The following is an 18,853-nucleotide window of genomic DNA, read 5'->3' on the forward strand; positions in this document are numbered from 1 at the left end:
AGATGTAGTGAGGAATTTATGCAAATAAAATTATCTATTATTGTTCTGTATGTCGAGAATTAGAAGAAAAATGGATTATGCAATGCAAAGCTACTGTCACTTGTTTTGGCGAGTGTCACTGACTACTCTGAACATGCCATTTGGTGGTATGCTACCTTGAAACCCTGAGTAACAACATAAGATGGATGACAATTCCAAAATGGATGCCTTGTCCATTCTTCTTTGGCCAATTACTGGCTAAGAAATGTTCCAAAACGTGGACATAAAGTATTGTGCCTCACCCAGTCAAGAGCCTACTTTCACATTATAGGCCATCTAGGCCTGCGCAAAGAAGCGTGGCTAACCTCTCTCTTCATTTTTGATTGATCGGTTCAGATCAGTTAGACCATTTGCCCTACTGGCCCGTCATATGTTCAGATCTGAGGAAAGCTTAAGTAGCTTAACTTACATTTGGAGCCTATGTATGTAAAACACAGAATACAGCTAGGGAACACCAGGGGGAGGGCTTGTGGAGGAGCTTGTACAGAAAAATGATGCAAAGACCCACCTTTTTTCTTGAAATTGTATCTAGAGAGTAGACCAAGTGCCAGAGCAACATGGTGACCAGAACTGAAAGCAGAAAGGAAGGAGGTGAAACTGAACCACAGTAAACAAACAGAAGCATGCTCAATTAGTGGAAGGCAGAGGTTAAGATATGGGGAACCCTATGGAAGTGAGGGAAAAGTCCACTGAGAAGAGGACAACTTGGGCAATGATGTAAGTAACTACTATGACTTTCCAAGGGGCCATGGAAGACATTGGGGATTTTGAATGTGCATACCTGGCCCTTAATGCAATCCTGATAGTTAAGGCTTTCTAATACAGATTTAGGGCTGAGGGCCTGTAGGGCAAAGCCTGTGATGTGCAAAAAGACAGAGTTTGTGACAGCAGAACACCTTTTTGCAATGGACCAAAGCCCATCATACTTTGGACTCCAATGTATTTGAATAGCATTCCAAATTGTATATTGGCAGACACATAAAAAGGGTATTCCTGTCATATTTGTGTATTGCAAAGGGCTAAATCAATGGTTTTGTGAGCACAAATTATGTCACAAACACCGTCGAGTCCAGAAGTGGGGTGTCGGTGCTGATACGATGCTGTAATACTGTGACTGATTTGGTGCCCATTATTTAAATAATAAAATATTTCAGCAAAAAAAAGAAACATTTTTCTCACAAACCATTAATCTATGAGCAGCCATCGAGCTGGGTTGGTAACTGATTTGCAGATGAGAAGCACTCTCCATGATCTTCGCTCTGATGTCTCGGTGGGGATTCAACATTAGTCAAGAAGGAGGCAGTCGCATGCTCCCCTTGATGTACATCCTGGCAAGAAACCCTTTATTTATAAAAGAAGCACCGATCTCTTTGAGGGACATGGGTGGCTTTTAAAGGAGAAATATTTTCCTGCTAGTAATATGAACTCAGGGGATAAAGTTTGCTGTACTTTCCAGGCCTATGTTCCTGCAGCAGCAGGAATCCACAGGGGAAGGGGGCGCAGAATGCCTCCTGTCCGTTTGATATTCATAAGAAAGGAGTTTGAATCAGTGCTTTAGGTGGGTAAAAATAAGTGAAGGAACTCACCAAATGATGCCATGGACTGAGGATGTAGTTTGGGGCGGAGCTAGGGGTGGGGCTAAGCGGAAAGGACTTATAAACAAGATTAAGACTCTCAGGGGCATATTTATACTCCGTTTGCGCCGGAATTGCGTCGTTTTTTTTTACGCAATTCCGACGCAAAAGTAACTCCATATTTATACTTTTGCGTTAGACGCGTCTAGCGCCAAAGTCCATGGAGTTTGCGTCCTTTTTTAGCATGGACACCTACTTTGCGTTAATTATATGCAAGGTAGGCGTTCCCGTCTAAAAAAGTGACTTTGCGGCATGTGCGCCGTATTTACACTCCCGGGCAAAATTCACGCCCGGGATTGGGCGGGTCAAAAAAAATGACGCACGGCCGCTTTTGCGCCGTTTTTTAGCGCCTGCAAAAGGCAGGCGTTAAGGGACCTGTGGGCTCTGAAGGAGCCCAGAGGTGCCCTCCCATGCCCCCAGGGGCCCCCCCTGTCACCCTTGCCCACCCCAGGAGGACACCCAAGGCTGGAGGGACCCATCCCAGGGACATTAAGGTAAGTTCAGGCAAGTCATTTTTTTTTTTTTTTTTTGTGGCATAGAGGGGCCTGATTTGTGCCCCCCTACAAGCCACTATGCCCAATGACCATGCCCAGGGGACAGAAGTCCCCTGGGCATGGCCATTGGGCAAGGGGGCATGACTCCTGTCTTTGCTAAGACAGGAGTCATTTCTATGGGGGTTGGGAGTCGAAAAAAATGGCGCAAATCGGGTTGAGGCGAAAAATTTGCCTCAGCCTGACTTGCCCCATTTTTTGGTGCCCAAGCTCCATATCCCCCTACGCCGGCGCTGCCTGGTGTACGTCGTTTTTTGTCACGCACACCAGGCAGCGCCGGCGGCTAACGCCGGCTAACGTCATTGATTAAATACGGCGTCCACATGGTGCTTCAGAATGGCGTTAGCCGGTGCTAAATTTTTTTACGCAAAACTGCGTTAGCGCAGTTTTGCGTCAAAAAGTATAAATATGGCCCTCAGTGCACAATTGTGCATGAGGATACAGAAACATTACTGCTATTATTATTATTTCTGCACACGCAAAAGTGCAAAAGGATACATTTAGCAATGTTTTTTAAATTTCAAATGCGTGCAGATTTCTTCTGTACTTATGGCGTATGAACAACATTTGAATTTTCACTTATCCACTATAATGGATACTGTGTGCAGTCTGAGAAAGAAATCTAGACGAGGACATACCATGACCCGGTTCTTGCTGACAGATTGCGCCTCTCCTTACCTATATTGTTTCTGTTTATTCAGCTATTCTGCTTTCTTTGAAGTGCCTTTTATAATTCCCTTGAATTAAATAATAATGTTTATTCACCTAACATGGTAGTTGTTGGTTTAAAGGTTACAAAATAATTAAGTACATTGATGTAAAGTATTTGAAGAACAAAAACAAAGGTTACGAACTCCATGTTCTGACTAAGAAAATAAGCATTGCTGATTTATTTATCCTATTTTGTTGCAGGCCCACTGACTTCATGGCAAAGCTGAAATTGTATTCATCGTTCCTCCATATTTCAGGGCCCAAAAGCCCCTTTTAAATATTTACCATGAATATTCATAATTATTGTTTCCGTTGTTTTCCTTCATTTCAAGCATTTAACATTGTATGAGGACAAATAGTATTTCAATGCATTTCGGTGCCAAGCTTTTTCAGAAAAGTGGAACCCCCTTAAAGTGATGCACTTTAACTCATTTTTAAATTTAAAAAACTGCACTTTCCCCATCTCCTTTTTCCTCCTTCTTATTTCTGCTCTCTCCTCCTTTCCATCAGATCCTTCCATCCTCCTTTCTCTAATTATATTTCTGGGACTCTCTGCCTGTATCCTCCTGTCGTTTACTTAATAATGCTCTTGTTTCACCCCTCATTCTTTCTTCTATCACTTATTCTATTCCGTGTCTCCTCTCTCTTTAGTACCTTCCCTTCACTTTCTCCAACCCTTATCCTCATTCCTATTCCTCCCTTTCACCCTCTCTCCAGATTGTTTCTCTTTTCCTTTCTATCTCCTTTCAAATAATCTAAAGGTGCACATGCAAAACTCAAGAGTGACATTCATACAGATCATACACCAGAAAGAGCTATCTGCCAGAGAATCAGTGGCAAACATTATTAGTCTTGTCACAGCGGTCAAACACCCAGCACATGCATTTCAGGGCCACGTATGCGATTCTGCGGTCCAGGCATTTTACGTGTAGCAATGGAATTGCTGCATTTACCACATAAACCATCATCTGCTGTATAATCTGTAGAGTTTACCCAAAGTAATTGTTTCCAGATTAAACAGATAAAATGATACTAAAAACATGACTACAAGTATTCCTGTGCAGTGGACGGCCCTTCGCAAAAGTTTGCTGCCCATCTTTCAGTTTCCTGTCACTGTATCGGGGTAGTAAACTGGTACTAATAAAGTGAAATCTTTTCCCATACAGCGTTACTAAATGAAAAATGGCAAAATAATGAAAAAATACCATCATAAAATATGGCGCATTAGGCCTCATAATTTGTCTTTTCTTGCTGCATAATTTAGTCAACTCTGCCACATAATTTGGTCCCCCTCTGCCACATAATTCCATTGGCCCTGGCTATATTGCAAAAATTCCTTAAACAAAACACTAGTGCTGGCACGACCGGACAAGTGAGGCAGAATGAAATGCACCATGCTGCAGCAGAACCGATTTAAAGCATGAGCATGGCTTATTTTGGGGGCAAGTGCATCGCATGGATAAAGTTCGAAATATCTGTAAATAGAAGAGTGGTGCTGGAAGGGAGCTTAGTTGATAATTTTACAGAGAGTTGTTGTTTGATTAAATCATGCTTTATTAAGCGTTTACAAATTCCATCACTATGGAATGTGGCCCTTTCGAGTATATGAATGTCTCTTGCTCACTCTCCTGGTCTTCACTCTCCACAATTTCTTTCTCTTTCTCCTCTCATTCTCCTTGCTCACGTTTCCCTCTCCTTTAACTTTCTCTCCCTCTCTTAGGGCGCACTGAGAAAAACTAAACGCAACTTCATTATTTGCCCTTGTAAAACTGAGTCCACACTGAACTCAAATGTTTTTTCACACTGCCACTGGCCTTCCAAATTCTATTGTAGCACAAACTACTTAGATCTGCTAACAAAAAAACATTACTTTACAGAACTTTGATTTAATGTTCCATTTCGCCTGGGACAGCCAGCTGGCCCTGCATCGCACACCTGCAATGGGATTAACTGCGCTGGGTCACTGGACCCAGTGCTGAATTTTTGCTTATTGCTTCCGGTGCTGAGCACTAGCACTTATTTTTCAGGGCCGGGGCTTATTTTTCTCCCTGAAGCATTTGCTGCGAGCAAAAGACACATATGGGAAAGACGAGGAAGAGAAAAACAAAAAAGTGTCTCAAAGGTAGAAAGCTGCAAAAGTGAGCTGAAGGGGCAGGGAGTGGCTGTAAATGGATTAAAGAGGCCCAAGATGGCTTCAGGATTACGCTCTCTCAGTATTCCGTGTTCCCACATTCAAATGCAGCTGCCTCGTGTTTAAGAGGAGGGCTTTGGGCACCGGCACCTTTTTATTTACAAATTAAGCACTGACTGGACCCCGCACTGTGATAATACAAATGAGTGGTTCCTAAGCACCTTTAGAACAACAGCAATGCAAGTGTGGCGCTCGGGCACTCATGCAATGGATCCTGCTGTCCTGTTCCTCTAAGTACCAGTACTCTTCTTGGGGAAGGAGAAGTTCCGGTACTCAAAGGGTGAAAACGGAAAAGTACCGGGACTTAGTACCCGGTGAGTACCGGCCCCTTTAAAGCACTGGTTTGAATACACGTTTTGCAACGCAACTCATCAGTTCAACTGTTGCATCGAAAAATGAAGGCCAGCTCGCAAAACAGACTTTGTGCGAAAGCCCACCGATTGCTTTGCGAACTCGCTTTAAAAAGTCAGGCTTTAAGAACTGTACACGATAAGAAAAAACACAAGTACTCCTCCTCTGCTATTTTTGTCAGAAACACAATGACTTGGATGAAACATTTTAAAATTGTGTTCTTGTTGGTTAAGCGTAGCTCATTTACAAAGTCACTAGAATCCTGCGATTTTGCGGCCGTTGAAGTTTCCGCATTTGCCACATAAGCCTTCATCTGCTGAATAATTTGTATTTGCAGATTTAAAATACATGTTTCCAAACAAACGAATCAACAGTTACTTATTACGCAGTGACACGTTTTACCGCCAGACCCTCCACAAATGTTCCTTGGTCACTGTTGCGTTGCTCATGGCTACATTCTGGGTGTCAAACTGGTACTAATGAAGTGGAAACCTTTTCCCTGATAGTGTTAACGCGTAAAAATAACAAAATAATGAGGTATCATAGATCACAAAATGTGCCGCATAATGCCCGCAGCATAATTCGGTCCTTCCCTGCTGCAGAATTCCAGTGGCCCTGCTCATGAACAGTGTCCTGTATTGTCTCAGTTTCACGTTTCATCAGGTTCAACAACATCCAAACAAGAACCCTCTTGCCTGTTGCGTCTTCTGATTGGCTCATGGGCCTTGCCCTTCTCCCACCCACTAGGCCTCAAACAGAGGGTGGTGGACCACAAGAAACAGCTCGTGAAGCAAGGGGGGGTGTTCTTGTGCACGCTCACAGATGCTGCTTTATGCTTCACTCCAGTGTGAAAAAGCCCTGGTCACAAAGCTTACAACAGTTGTGCTCAGGCACAACGCCACACTTCTACTGAATAAAATGTAAATGCTTTTGTAAAGTAGTCCTTTGTTACCTGAATTGTTTGACAGCCCTCAAAGTAACAGTGCACTTCAGCACCTGGTAGAGCTTCCTAAAAAAACATAAAATGAGTGACATTGTCGTTATTGCCAAAGAGATGCCCGCGTCTGATCTTCTTCAGGAATTCAATAGCGTTTTTCTCAACCAAACGTTTCTCGCTGAAGAACAGCAGCAGAAGTGACACCTCCTGTGCTTTCAGATCGCCCTGTGAAGTTCTACTGACAAACCCAAAACCTGCTATTAGAGTGATTCGACTTGAGACTGGACAGGCTCTTTTAATCAGCACCAGGCACCACTGAGGCCTGCTGGAGGGAAGCAGAGCGGCGGGGGGGGAGGGGGTTGGATGGCTGCTATTACACCCAGAGCGTGCAATTATAGGCATAATAATTCGTCAGATATTGCTGCGTGTGTGTATGTTATATTTAATAATCAAGATAGGACATATCTTAAGCTCACATGTTATCACAATATATTGTATGCTTTAATGGAACACTGCAAAATATATAAGTGCATTGCAGGCACTGGGAAATCGGTTCCCTTTAAGGTTTTGTGAGAATAAAACATTTGGTTTAACGCATATCAGTTTCATGAGTTTATTAAGTTCGATTCAAGCCCTAAATGACATTAAAGTTCTGTAAAAGATGGATAAGGATTAGTGGGGGCGGTTTAGTTTGAGATGTACGTTCCCGTTCCCTGAATAGCTGCGCTAACCCCTATTCCTTTCGGTGGCCCTTGGGACTGCTATCTCAACCGTCTTCCTGGTGGCGACTTGGGAGAGGGCCTCGCAGGGAACCGTGGCACAGGAAATGAAGGCCCGTATTTATACTTTTTGATGCTAAACTGCGCTAACGCAGTTTAGCGTAAAAAAAATTAGCGCCGGCTAACGCCATTCTGAAGCACCATGCGGGCGCCGTATTTATAGAATGGCGTTAGCCGGCGTTAGCCGACCGGCGCTGCCTGGTGTGCGTGAAAAAAAACCACGTACACCAGGCAGCGCCGGCGTAGGGGAAAATGGCGTATGGGCGTCTCAAAATGGGGCAAGTCAGGTTGAGTCAAAAAAATCGCCTCAACCCGATTTGCGCCATTTTTTTACGACGCCCATCCCCCATTAACATGACTCCTGTCTTAGCAAAAACAGGAGCCATGCCCCCTTGCCCAATGGCCATGCCCAGGGGACTTATGTCCCCTGGGCATGGTCATTGGGCATAGTGGCATAGGGGGGCACAAATCAGGCCCCTCTATGCCACAAAAAAAAATACTTACCTGAACTTACCTTAATGTCCCTGGGGTGGGTCCCTCCATCCTTGGGTGTCCTCCTGGGGTGGGCAAGGGTGGCAGGGGGTGTCCCTGGGGGCAGGGGAGGGCACCTCTGGGCTCATTCTGAGCCCACAGGTCCCTTAACGCCTGCCCTGACCCAGGCGTTAAATTCAGGCGCAAATGCGGGTTTTTTTGCCCCGCCCACTCCTCATTTTTTTAGACGGGAACGCCTACCTTGCATCTCATTAACGCAAGGAAGGTGTTCACGCCAAAAAATGACGCTAACTCCATGAACTTTGGCGCTAGACGCGTCTAACGCCAAAGTATAAATATGGAGTTAGTTTTGCGTCGAATAAAACGACGCAAATTCGGCGCAAACGGAGTATAAATATGCCCCGAAGAATTTTTAAGGCGCCATCCTCCTCACTGCAGCACGGCCTAACGCGATATTCGGGGTAGGACATCAGCAGCCGCGGTGCACGAGACCTGCCTGTCTTCCGGGGCTGTTCCACCTGGGGCTGTGGTGAGGGAGGCAGCTGGATCCCTAAAGCTCTTGGGTGGGGACGGGGTACAGGCCATGCTACTGTCACTACTACTCCGGCTCCCGAGTGCATTCCTTGCCGGGAGTGCATTAGTAAAGCTAACCTCCGAAGATTATTAACTCACCACTAAGGCTAACAGGTCACTGGACCAGCTTCTAGACGGAAATGATTTCATATCTTGCGAACTTGGTTATATTGAAACCAGGGAAGGAAAGGTCTGTCTTGGAAACCCCAGCTGCTCCATAACCCCCTCTTTACAAACTCAGCCTACTTTACAAGTGGACTGGATTGGAATACCAATATTTTCCCAGTTCACTGCAGAAGCCAGTGGAACTGAATGGCTTCCCTCACTTCTTTCCTATGCTGGTGAATGAGCACTATGTGGGAGCTCCATTTTGCTACTGATTTGAGACCAAGTGCTGAAGAACACGCAAGCTTAAGGGACGAGGCAGGTTGCTATTTTTTTCAGCACATTTCCATTGCTTTCTGTGATATGGACTGTTCTCTTGTGAAGTCTGGGATTCTGTAAGATAACCTTTCTTCTTCTAAATGTCGACACAGTCTCAGCCCTGCTTATCTTAAGGACAAAATAATGTTTTTGTCTATAAAACTCAAAATCTAGAAATTGCAATGGGGAATCAATGGAGCTCTTCTATAGGAGACATTTCCTACTGGAGCATGCATACCTGCTCTTGATGGTCCCCAAGCTTGTGGCCCCCAACACTTGTTCTCTGTCAGCCATTTCATGGCGGTTGAACCACATTGAAAAGGCTGGTGGAGAACATAATTGTTATCAGCCATGTGGGTCTGATTTCAGTGCTGCCATGGCTGATTACAACCACGACCGCAGTTATCCTGTCGGGATCAAAGATCTTGGCGGAGATGGCGGTCTTTTAGCGGTCCAACCACCAGGGTCGTGATGTGGCGATTTGACCACCACAGCCGTGGCAGTCCAACCTCCACCACAAGTCTGGCAGACTTCAGACTGCCAGACTCGTAATAGGGCCCTTAATTATTTGCTGATCAACAACATCTTTTCATGCACACCTCAACAGGTGTACTTGGTTCAGTTTGCAGAGCATGGACTCCTGGACACCAGTGCTAAATGACCCAAACCAACATGGTTGGGAGGAAATGTGACCTAGTAGCTAGAGCTACTGACCTTGGAACCTGTGGACCTATGTTTGAATCCTAACATTGGTGCTTGGCTCAACATTGTGTGTATCTGGGCAAATCGCTTATGTTCCCTGTGTTCTGTTGCTTCCTAGCTAGGGTTGAGCTGTATGCATATCCACATATACATGCAGATGGTTGTGGAATTAGTATACACAGTCTGTCCTGTGTCCCCTGAATTGGGTCCAACTAGAATTATGATCTGTAAATTCTGAATTAAGAAGTAGTGTGTATCCTTGATTCTGAAGAAAAGGTGTGTATGCAAAGGTGAGAGGATCCCATAATACTCAAACCAGCCTTAAGGAAGAGGTTAGAAAGTGCCTTCTTAATGAGGGACACAGCATGGCTGAACTCAATTTAGAGGAAACATTTCACACTGGTGGTCCAGAGGACCAAGTGTTGGTGGGGAAATTGTTCTCTTAGTCGGTTTACAGCACCCACACAGGTGAAGAAGGTTTATTTTCATTAATTCCTATCATCCCACCTGTAAGGAGGACCAAAATCCTCAAAATATGAAAGCGTTCCTGACAATTATATTAAGATGCCTCTCTTCCCACATGTGACTGAATTTGTCCACTGGTAAAATCTCACATCACTTTTGTGGTTATTTATATATGTACAAGTGTCCATTGAGTGTATTCTTAGATTGGCTCACAATTAGGTACAGGGCTTACACTCGAGAAAGAGGTACCAGGAACTATCCTATATCATGTGCAACATGTTTAAATAGTTTCAAAATCTTTAATCATTACGATTTACAATTTTGGATCTTCCACTTTTGCTTTTCTATAATAAGTATGGACCTACAAGTACTAGCAGGGCAGTTCTTACAGTCTGAAGGGCAGGACTGGCTGAAGGTATCAAGCATGACATAGAATCACTTGGCAGCTTTGTGCTAAATTCCACTTCTCTTGGGGACAGATGTATCAAAGATTTCTACCCATTCTGTGTCTATGGGAAAATGTGTTTGTACACATGGCTCTTAGTCTCACTGTTATCACAATGGAACACCTCACTTCAGTTATTCCATGTGAGTTGTGAGTCATTCACCCTGACGTATGGTTCTGCCTAATTATAGTGCTGGTAGACAACTATCAGTCCAGTAGTATACCTGCCCCCCTTTTCCTAAGGTCTGGCATATTTACTTACAGTTCTAAGTTAAACTTAAAAGCTTTATGCTGTCACTAATTCTCCTGCTTCAGTTTCCTGCCTCCACTTCTTAAAATCAATAACATTTCAAAAGCAAATTAAATTTGTGTTGCATGCTACCTAAACTATGACCTCGATTAATTGATCAACCAGAAAACAGTCAAATTAATTTCTTGTGTGTTTTCCTGCTTTTTAGTTTGATCTCATTCTGTAGCTACATAATTTGCTTCACCTTTTTCATATAATATAACCAGTGCTTAATTGGAGCTGGTGGTTGCATGTTGGACCCATCTGCACTTATTTTGGGGGCGAGTAATTATTTTTCCCCAAAAAACATTGATCTGATGAAAATTACAAAAGAGGGAAAGAAGGAGGAAACGAAGGACGGTAAAACAATGTCAGAGAGAGAAAGCAGGGATGAAAAAGAACCTGAAAGAGTGAGATAAAGAGACAATGACTGTCTGGTGATGAATTAAGGAGCCATGAGGCAGAATCAAGACTAAGCAGCCTTGGTTTTTGGCGCTCCAGCCTTCGATAGCACTGGCTGAGGCCTTCTGAACAAAACTTTGTACCACAACACTTATTCTTCACAAAATATGCACTGTATGTAGCCATTTGAACTGTAGTCATTCAGCCTGGAAGGTGATCCTCTACACCATAATTCCTTTTCCCTGTGTTCCCTGTAAAATCATTCAGAGGCTTTCTTTTCTGCTTTAGTTTAGTTATTTCCCCATTTACTTTATTATTTCCTTCTTAGTTTAATGTTTACTTCTTTTTGTTTCTTCTTTGTATCCCTCGTTACTTGTCATACTTTTGCCTTGTTTCCCTTCCTTCCTTATTTTCTCCCTTGTTCTCCTGCCTTCCACTCTGTTTTTTCATTTTTTCTGTTTCCTTATTTCCATTTTCACTCGTTTTATCTCTTTGTTTCTTCCTATCTTTTTCACTTTTCATCTCACTCTTCCTTTCATCTTTCCTTCTGCCTTTTTTCTATTTCCTGCTATCCCTCTTTATTATTTATCAGTTTAATATTCTTTCTCTCATGCTAGCCTTTTCTCTTTCTTTTTTTCCCACAATTTTGTATGGTTTTACATATTTTCCTATAATCAACTGGGATGTCAGAATACATTCAAGAAACAGGTGATGCAAGCAAATCAGAGTGGCACTGGGGCCAAGCAGCAGAATTCAATCCCTTATAACCAGATAGAGGCTTGTCGGGTGGGATATGTGGAGGACCGGTCCCTGGCAGCTAGGGCGCCGTAGGCATGAATGACCGCTTAAACCACAGAGCTACAAGAACCTCAGTGAGTGGTCTGAATTCATCCAATCAGAAAAAGAGTGAAACACTTCTGGTTTAGTTTAAGTAGAGGCAGCAGGCAGAAAGAGATGCTGTGGAACTTTCATTAGAAATAGAGTTAGCTCTACCACTAGTATTTCACTCATTATTTAGCGTCTTTTTCACATTGTTGTTTTTTTCCCTTTGCGCAATTATTGTTCCTTTTACAACTGCTATGAAGTTTGTTTTGGTGGGCATGTTAGAAAATAGTTTCACTTAAAAGCAGTTGAACTTAAGATTCCTGCATAAAGACAGGCCCACCTTTTTATGGGCAGAGTTCTCCCCACCCCGACTGTGGAGTCTCCACAGCCTCAAACATACCCTTAACTCATAGGTTGTGAATACCAAAAAAAGAGAAAACCTACACAAAAGAGTACGTTTACCTTTGTGAATCAATCCCTATGAATATAGGCCAGCAACAGGAACTGCTGTAAGTGGAAACCTAAGTTCAACTACTTTTAAGTGCAACTCTGTTGTGAGATGGCCACTTGACATGAACTTCATTCTAAGGTGGGCATTGAACATGAACAACATTTCAGTGGAGCAAACACCTTCTTGTCAGGGGGTTCCTGGTCTCAGACTATCTCTGACCTGTCAGGGGGTTCCACTTCTACAGAGACTTACAGGACCTTTGATCAGTGTACCACTCTGTCGAAAGAACTCCAGCTTGCTCCTGCTGTTTGACTTTAAGCTCCTGTTCCTGCCTCTCTGAGCTTCTGCTTTATATTTTTTATAGATTGATTGGCCGGTGAGGGGTTCACTGTTGTCACCTCTAGTGCCCTTGACATCTTGCTTTCATTCATGTACCTCGGCGTACACTCTCAAGAAGACTAGTTGGTTTCAGGTTTACATGGTTTACATAGATTGTTCATCCATTGATTTCCCACTCAACAGCTCTTGCTCCCCACCAACCAGTGTTATCTCTTTTGTGGTATGTGTTTTGATGCAATGTGGTCTAAGGGAACCTTACGCTGCTTGTTTAATGTATTTTTATATGACATGGAGTAAGGGCAAGTGGGAAATTATCTGTCGGTATTCGAGTTATACCTAATACGGAAAATCAATAAAACTGTACACCTAATATGGAAAATCATAAAAACTATGTTTACAAAAAATCTTTATGTACACTGATATTTATAAAGCATAAAGCTAACTGGGTAGCCTCTGTGCATCAGTGGGTACCATCAAATGTGGATTAACAAATTATGCATTTCAGACTCACATTTCACGTATTTACAAATGCATCACATTTCATGCATATTTATAATTATAGTCAAAGGAAGATCAAGTGTGTTGCCTAGAATCACGAGTTTCTTTCAAAACAGGGATTAGAAATCAGATCCCAATGTTCCAAAGGCAGCAGTTTGCCCACTAAACCTCATGTCCTCTGCTCCAGTCCTGGTAACACCAGCTCTGCTCCACTCCTGGTCTTACCTGGACCTGACCTGAATCTTTAGCTTCCAAAAAGTGCCTTGCAAACTGGCCCAGCACATTCTAGATTTTGGTGGCATTGTGCGTCATTCCTCCTGGTGCAGTCAGGCACTACTTTTCAGGATGCATTGACTCTAAAACCTGTATTTCACCCATGGCTTCAGAGCCTCTGTGAGTTGGAGGACTGATGCCAACTTTTAGACCTTTACAGAAAACATCTCTTACAGTATCCATCCATGCATTGTTAAAATAGCTTTGTTAATCCACAGCTTATTCTTAAACATGCAAAAGCAGGACAACGCGGAGCTCTAGAGAGACAGAACCTTTCTTAGCACCATTTTCTTAAAAAACACAAATATATGCTGATGCAGTCAAGACAGTTGAGGTTTCTCCTCACGGTGTGTTTTGCAAGACATCCATTTCACAAATAATGAATTGATAGGAATTCAATAAGGATTCAGTAAGCCTGGCTTATAGTCTCTTTTTTCACTAATATCCTGCTTGCGGACAATATGTTCTCATTTACCTTAAAAGAAGTCTTGAAGCCGCTTTCCATTCAAAGTGAAAAGGCTTTAGATTTGAAACTAGTTTTAAGAAACTATAGAGGGCTGATTCTTGGTGTTCCCAGGAATGCAAATTTTTAAAAATGCCACTGTCTCACAGGGAGGAAACATTCTTCTCGAAGGGGACATTTGTCTTTGCAGTGCAGCAACAAACCTGCGATTTAGGGATTTGTTACTACAAAGCAAACGAGAAAGCCAAGGGGCTAATCAAATTCAAATGGGCTGCTCAGCTTGCAACAGTAATGAAAGTGCAACCACCGCACTGGGGATTGCACTTTAATGACAGGGTCCCTGCCAGAAGTTCAGGGATCTCTAAATATGGCAGGTGGTCCCCTTCCAAGCTCACTGTCTGCTAAGCTGCCCTAAAATGTTTAAATGACTCGATTTGACATGAATATTGTGTATAAGAAATGAGTTGAAGTCATCAGAAGTTCATCCAATAGCCTGCTACTCTGCCAAATTTGCTATGCACTCATTTACTAAAAAGGAATTGATTGGTTGATTGATTTCACTTATAAAGTGAAAATACACTACTAGGCTTTGTGGCATAAAAAAGAGAGTCGAAGGATGTCGCGTTTGATGGCATCAACCACTTAACAAAAACATTATGTTTTCAAGAGCTTACGAAAGGCCAGGCTTTCAGCAGCTATGTGTATGTGCAGCAGGAGGGAGGTCCAAAATTTGGGCCTGATTACCATGATGTCCTGTCGCTCTCACAAAACTCTCCTAATTCCAGGCAACTGTAGTAATATTTGGAAGCTGAACAAAGGGTCCTGAGTCCTGACTAGCAAATGAGTGGATCTCTTGTAGTAGTAAATGGTTGTCCGTCTCGATTTCCCACAACGTAACCCTAGACAATTTTCAGAAATAGACCAACTTTTTTTGTTGATCGAAGGGAATGATGCTGAGGGTGGGATGCAGCCACATGTTAAGAAATGGCAATACAAAATTAAGGAGAAGAAAGAAGGAACTACTCTCTGCAAATCACAGCTCTGTCCAGCTAATCGAGCCACTGGTAGGGGCAAGTCTCTATTAGGTACGGCTACCCGCTGTTCCTCACTGTTGTCCAGCAGACATAGTGCTATCATTACTACATACACCAGACATGATTGGCTCTTGTTCCACAAATAAAAGCCTTCTGGTTCCACCCATCTCAGCTTTGCTGGTATATGTACTGTTAAACCGCCATGTGATGTATATGAAGGTGACCAAGCAACTTGTGTGAAAGATGAAGCTGAAAAACTCGAACCTTAGTATAGTTTATCACTTGCTCCCCATGTGAGGCAATAATTCAGACTCGTAGCTTAATAAAACCTTTTTAAAATAAAGTGTCTTATCATTTTTTTTCTCAAATATACATCATTTTTAAAATGTCTGAGGTTCTGAAAAAACACAATTTTCCAGTTCAATTATCCTCGAAAATTTAAATCTTCTAAAATGTCTCGAAACTCAGTTTTAAGAAGATCTTGACTCACAAAATACCTAAAATAGAAGGGACTGTTGGGAGTTTAAAAAATCCTGAGTTCTGGGAACTTTTTGTGTTGTTACCCCGCCCCTCAACCTCTTTGCCTTGCACTGTATGGAGATTAATGTCCTTCTGCCATCTAGTGTCTTCTACTACACTCTTCATCTTTCCTACAGGGCATCCAGCATAGCATCAAGGCATAAATCAGAAAGGTTAATGGCATCGTATTGTGGTGTCTTCCTTTTTATGGCATTAAAGGGCCTGGGGGGCAGAATTCCTCTGGGATGACCATCAGTGCTTGTGACTAAACTCATCACACACCCATCTTTCTACTGAAAACTAGTACCTTACATCCACAGGACAAATGAATGATGCCTATTAACTGGGCAGAGTGTGACATCTATCCCTTGGGTTCCACTTCTACCACCCCTGGATGTATACCACAGACCCACTACTGTCGTGTTTGTGGCATTTCTTGGGGTCTCACTTCCACTACATTTTAGGGAACAACCTAGATCCAGTACTGTGGTGTCTGAATTATTATTTGGGTTATAGTCTCCTCCACTTCTAGGGGGGGCCTGTGGTTTTCCATAGGTTCTTATTTCCACTGCTACTGGGTGGATAACTTGGATCCACTAGTGTGGTGTCTGTGGTATTGCTTGGGTAACCTCTGTCACTGTTTCTGGATGGGTTGCACAGGCACACTGCACTGATATCTCTGGTATTCATTGGTGTCTGCCTCCACTGGTTTTGGGTAGACCTCACATACCCACTACTTTGGTGATGGTGGTGTTACTGGTATTCCTATCGCCAGCACTCTGGGGTTGATCCTTATTCCCACAAATGCGGTGTCTGTGGTATGTCTGGGGTTTTGCTTCAACCTTTCTTGGGTGGACCCCATAGGCCCAATCATGAATTATCCATGATATTCCTTGGGTCACTTATCTACTTCCTCATGTGGTCCCTTACAAATCTCTTGGGCCTTATCACTATTGAGATTCCCTAGTCCTGCTGTTTATTAGGTTATATACTCCCTGATGATGATAAGCCTTCCAAGGTAAACATGGCAATCATACATGCTATCGTTGCTAGTCCTCCCATGTATCTGCTACATGGCATGCGTAAACTCAACTCTACTTTTGCCACAACATGACTGGAGCACATCTCTCAACCTCTAGCATGACATCAAAAATGTTCCCTCGTTGACCACATTGAAACACAAACTCTGGCAGCCATGCTCAACAAGAAGACTAGCCTTATACCGGACCACCGGACTGTTTTTAGGGCCTCATCAAAGGAAGGAAAGCACTATACGAATACTATGTTACATCAATACAAATGTTTACATGTCACAGAAGAATTTTTAAAACTATTGTAAAACGCATTAAAATTATATCTAAACATATTTAATATCCACGTGCAATCTGTGATATTAAAAACAACTGAAATGTAATAACAGGACAAATGGAAATCTTTTAGGAATTGCACACCATCAACGTGTAAGGATCCAGTGAGACTTAAATAGCATTGGAATTTTAGAAGCATCTTATTTATAGAATACTTCAGTTATAATGCACTACTACATACGTTGCAGGTTCAGGAACGTAATGCATATATTGAGAAACACTTGAAATATGAGAAGTCTTGGGTAAGATGAAAATATATTTGTGGTGCCTAAGCACATGTCTGGAAAACAGTGACTGATATGTGTGTTAACTTCACACAAGTATCTGATTTGTGATGTGCAGCCTTTTAACAAATATACAAAACAGTTTGCAGAAATAAAGAGAGAAACAACATAAGACAGACATACAATGTGGCACAACACATCAGCAGGTTTGAGTGGCAGGTCTGTAAGCTTCTCTGTAACATTAAATAAATTAAATAAAAAATAACTTAGTGCTCAGTTCACGCCATGTCATAGTTTGCATGTGTCATCCAAATGCATCCTGGGTGATGAAGTATTGGTTTGCTTCCACAGAACTAGTCAGAACACCAACCCTGATACTAGTAATTTGTAGATGAAAAGGACTAGAAGCACTGCCTATGATGGCATGGCGTGTGATGGTTACCCTCATTGGGAAGCTTCTTACTCATGAGCAGGGCCGGCTTTAGGCCCTGTGTTTTCAAATATCTTACAGGTTGAAGAGCACCTGCTGCAGAGTCCCTTGAACATTCTGCAATTTTCAGGCAACAATAAAATGTCAAGATAACTCTTGTGATTAATGTCGTTGCTGGTGAGACATGGAGTTTTGTCTGGTGGCAGTTTAGACTAATATTAAAGTAGTGCAGTCTGGTAATATGCCTGCTGCAAAGAGTGTCTACCATTCAGATCACAGAATTGTATTTTATGTAGATAGGTGGGGAACTGATTTTGCCACTGAGTTCTTTTTGTTGTTTGCAGTTCATATGTTACAATCCTAGTGTAGCACACTGAGCTGTGACCTGTCACCAAAGGACTGCATGGAATGTAAAACATTATCTGGTGTGTTCAATAACAGCACCTCTGTCATTTCATGATTGATATTATAGCCACCTATCTTCATAAACTGATAGTTCTCTCGAGTGTGTCCTCTATATCATTTATTTGTCGTAAGAAGCAAATCAGCCTCCTTACTACTGTATAACGCTTACATTCACCTGGCCCAAAAAAAGGGGGTGCCAATTTTTCATCTATACGAAAAGAATGTGGCCAGGGTCTATAAAATGCAAATTATATAAGTTACACCAGGCGCCCCTGGTTTACATTGGAGGTGTAGGTCCTCTTTATGAGATGATGGTGCATTGAATTAAAAGGAAGCTGGATTTGATAGCTGGACGGCGATGTTGCTAAAACTTGTGATTCCCCATCCGTGGGGTTCTAGGGGATGCACAAATTATACATAAGACACCAGTCTTGTCCTGGCTTTGAGGACGATGTCAGATATGTTAGGAATTTAAATGGCTCTTTAGGTTCTCATTTGTGTTTTCGCCTGTGGTTGTGGTAGAGCATGGAAAGAGTGAGCTGATGTTACTGTGAGAGTACGTTGAATGGGCTCAGAGGAGCTTGTGTGTTCACCTAGTATAATGAGTTCCAGTATGCAGTTCTTTGCTTGTGTGATGTGTTTTTTAATACAACAACTTAACCCTAAATCTCTCCAACATAAGAGATATGTTCCCCAATTCTTCATCAGAGAAATACAAACATGCAATTACCGAAATACATTTTTCATTAGAGCAAGTCAGTTATCCTTCTAAGTAGTTGATTGGTAAAGTAGATATGATTTAAAGACAAATACTCTTAAGGGAAAGGTTCTTTCCAAATGGAGGTTTGGCAAAAAATAATGACATTCTGTAGATTTGATTTTAGGTATAAGGGTTATGTAGGTTTGAAGGTAATCTGCCTTGTTCCTTCCTAAGAGAGTCTTTCCTGCTGAGGCATAAAGGCTGCTGATGAAGGTGGCTGTGCTGGGGCCCTGTGATGTAGACCCATCAATCCTCATGGATAGCTGTTCTGCTCCCTGATA

This window comes from Pleurodeles waltl, chromosome 4_2, assembly GCF_031143425.1.
Source record: "Pleurodeles waltl isolate 20211129_DDA chromosome 4_2, aPleWal1.hap1.20221129, whole genome shotgun sequence".
Classification (NCBI taxonomy): domain Eukaryota; kingdom Metazoa; phylum Chordata; class Amphibia; order Caudata; family Salamandridae; genus Pleurodeles; species Pleurodeles waltl.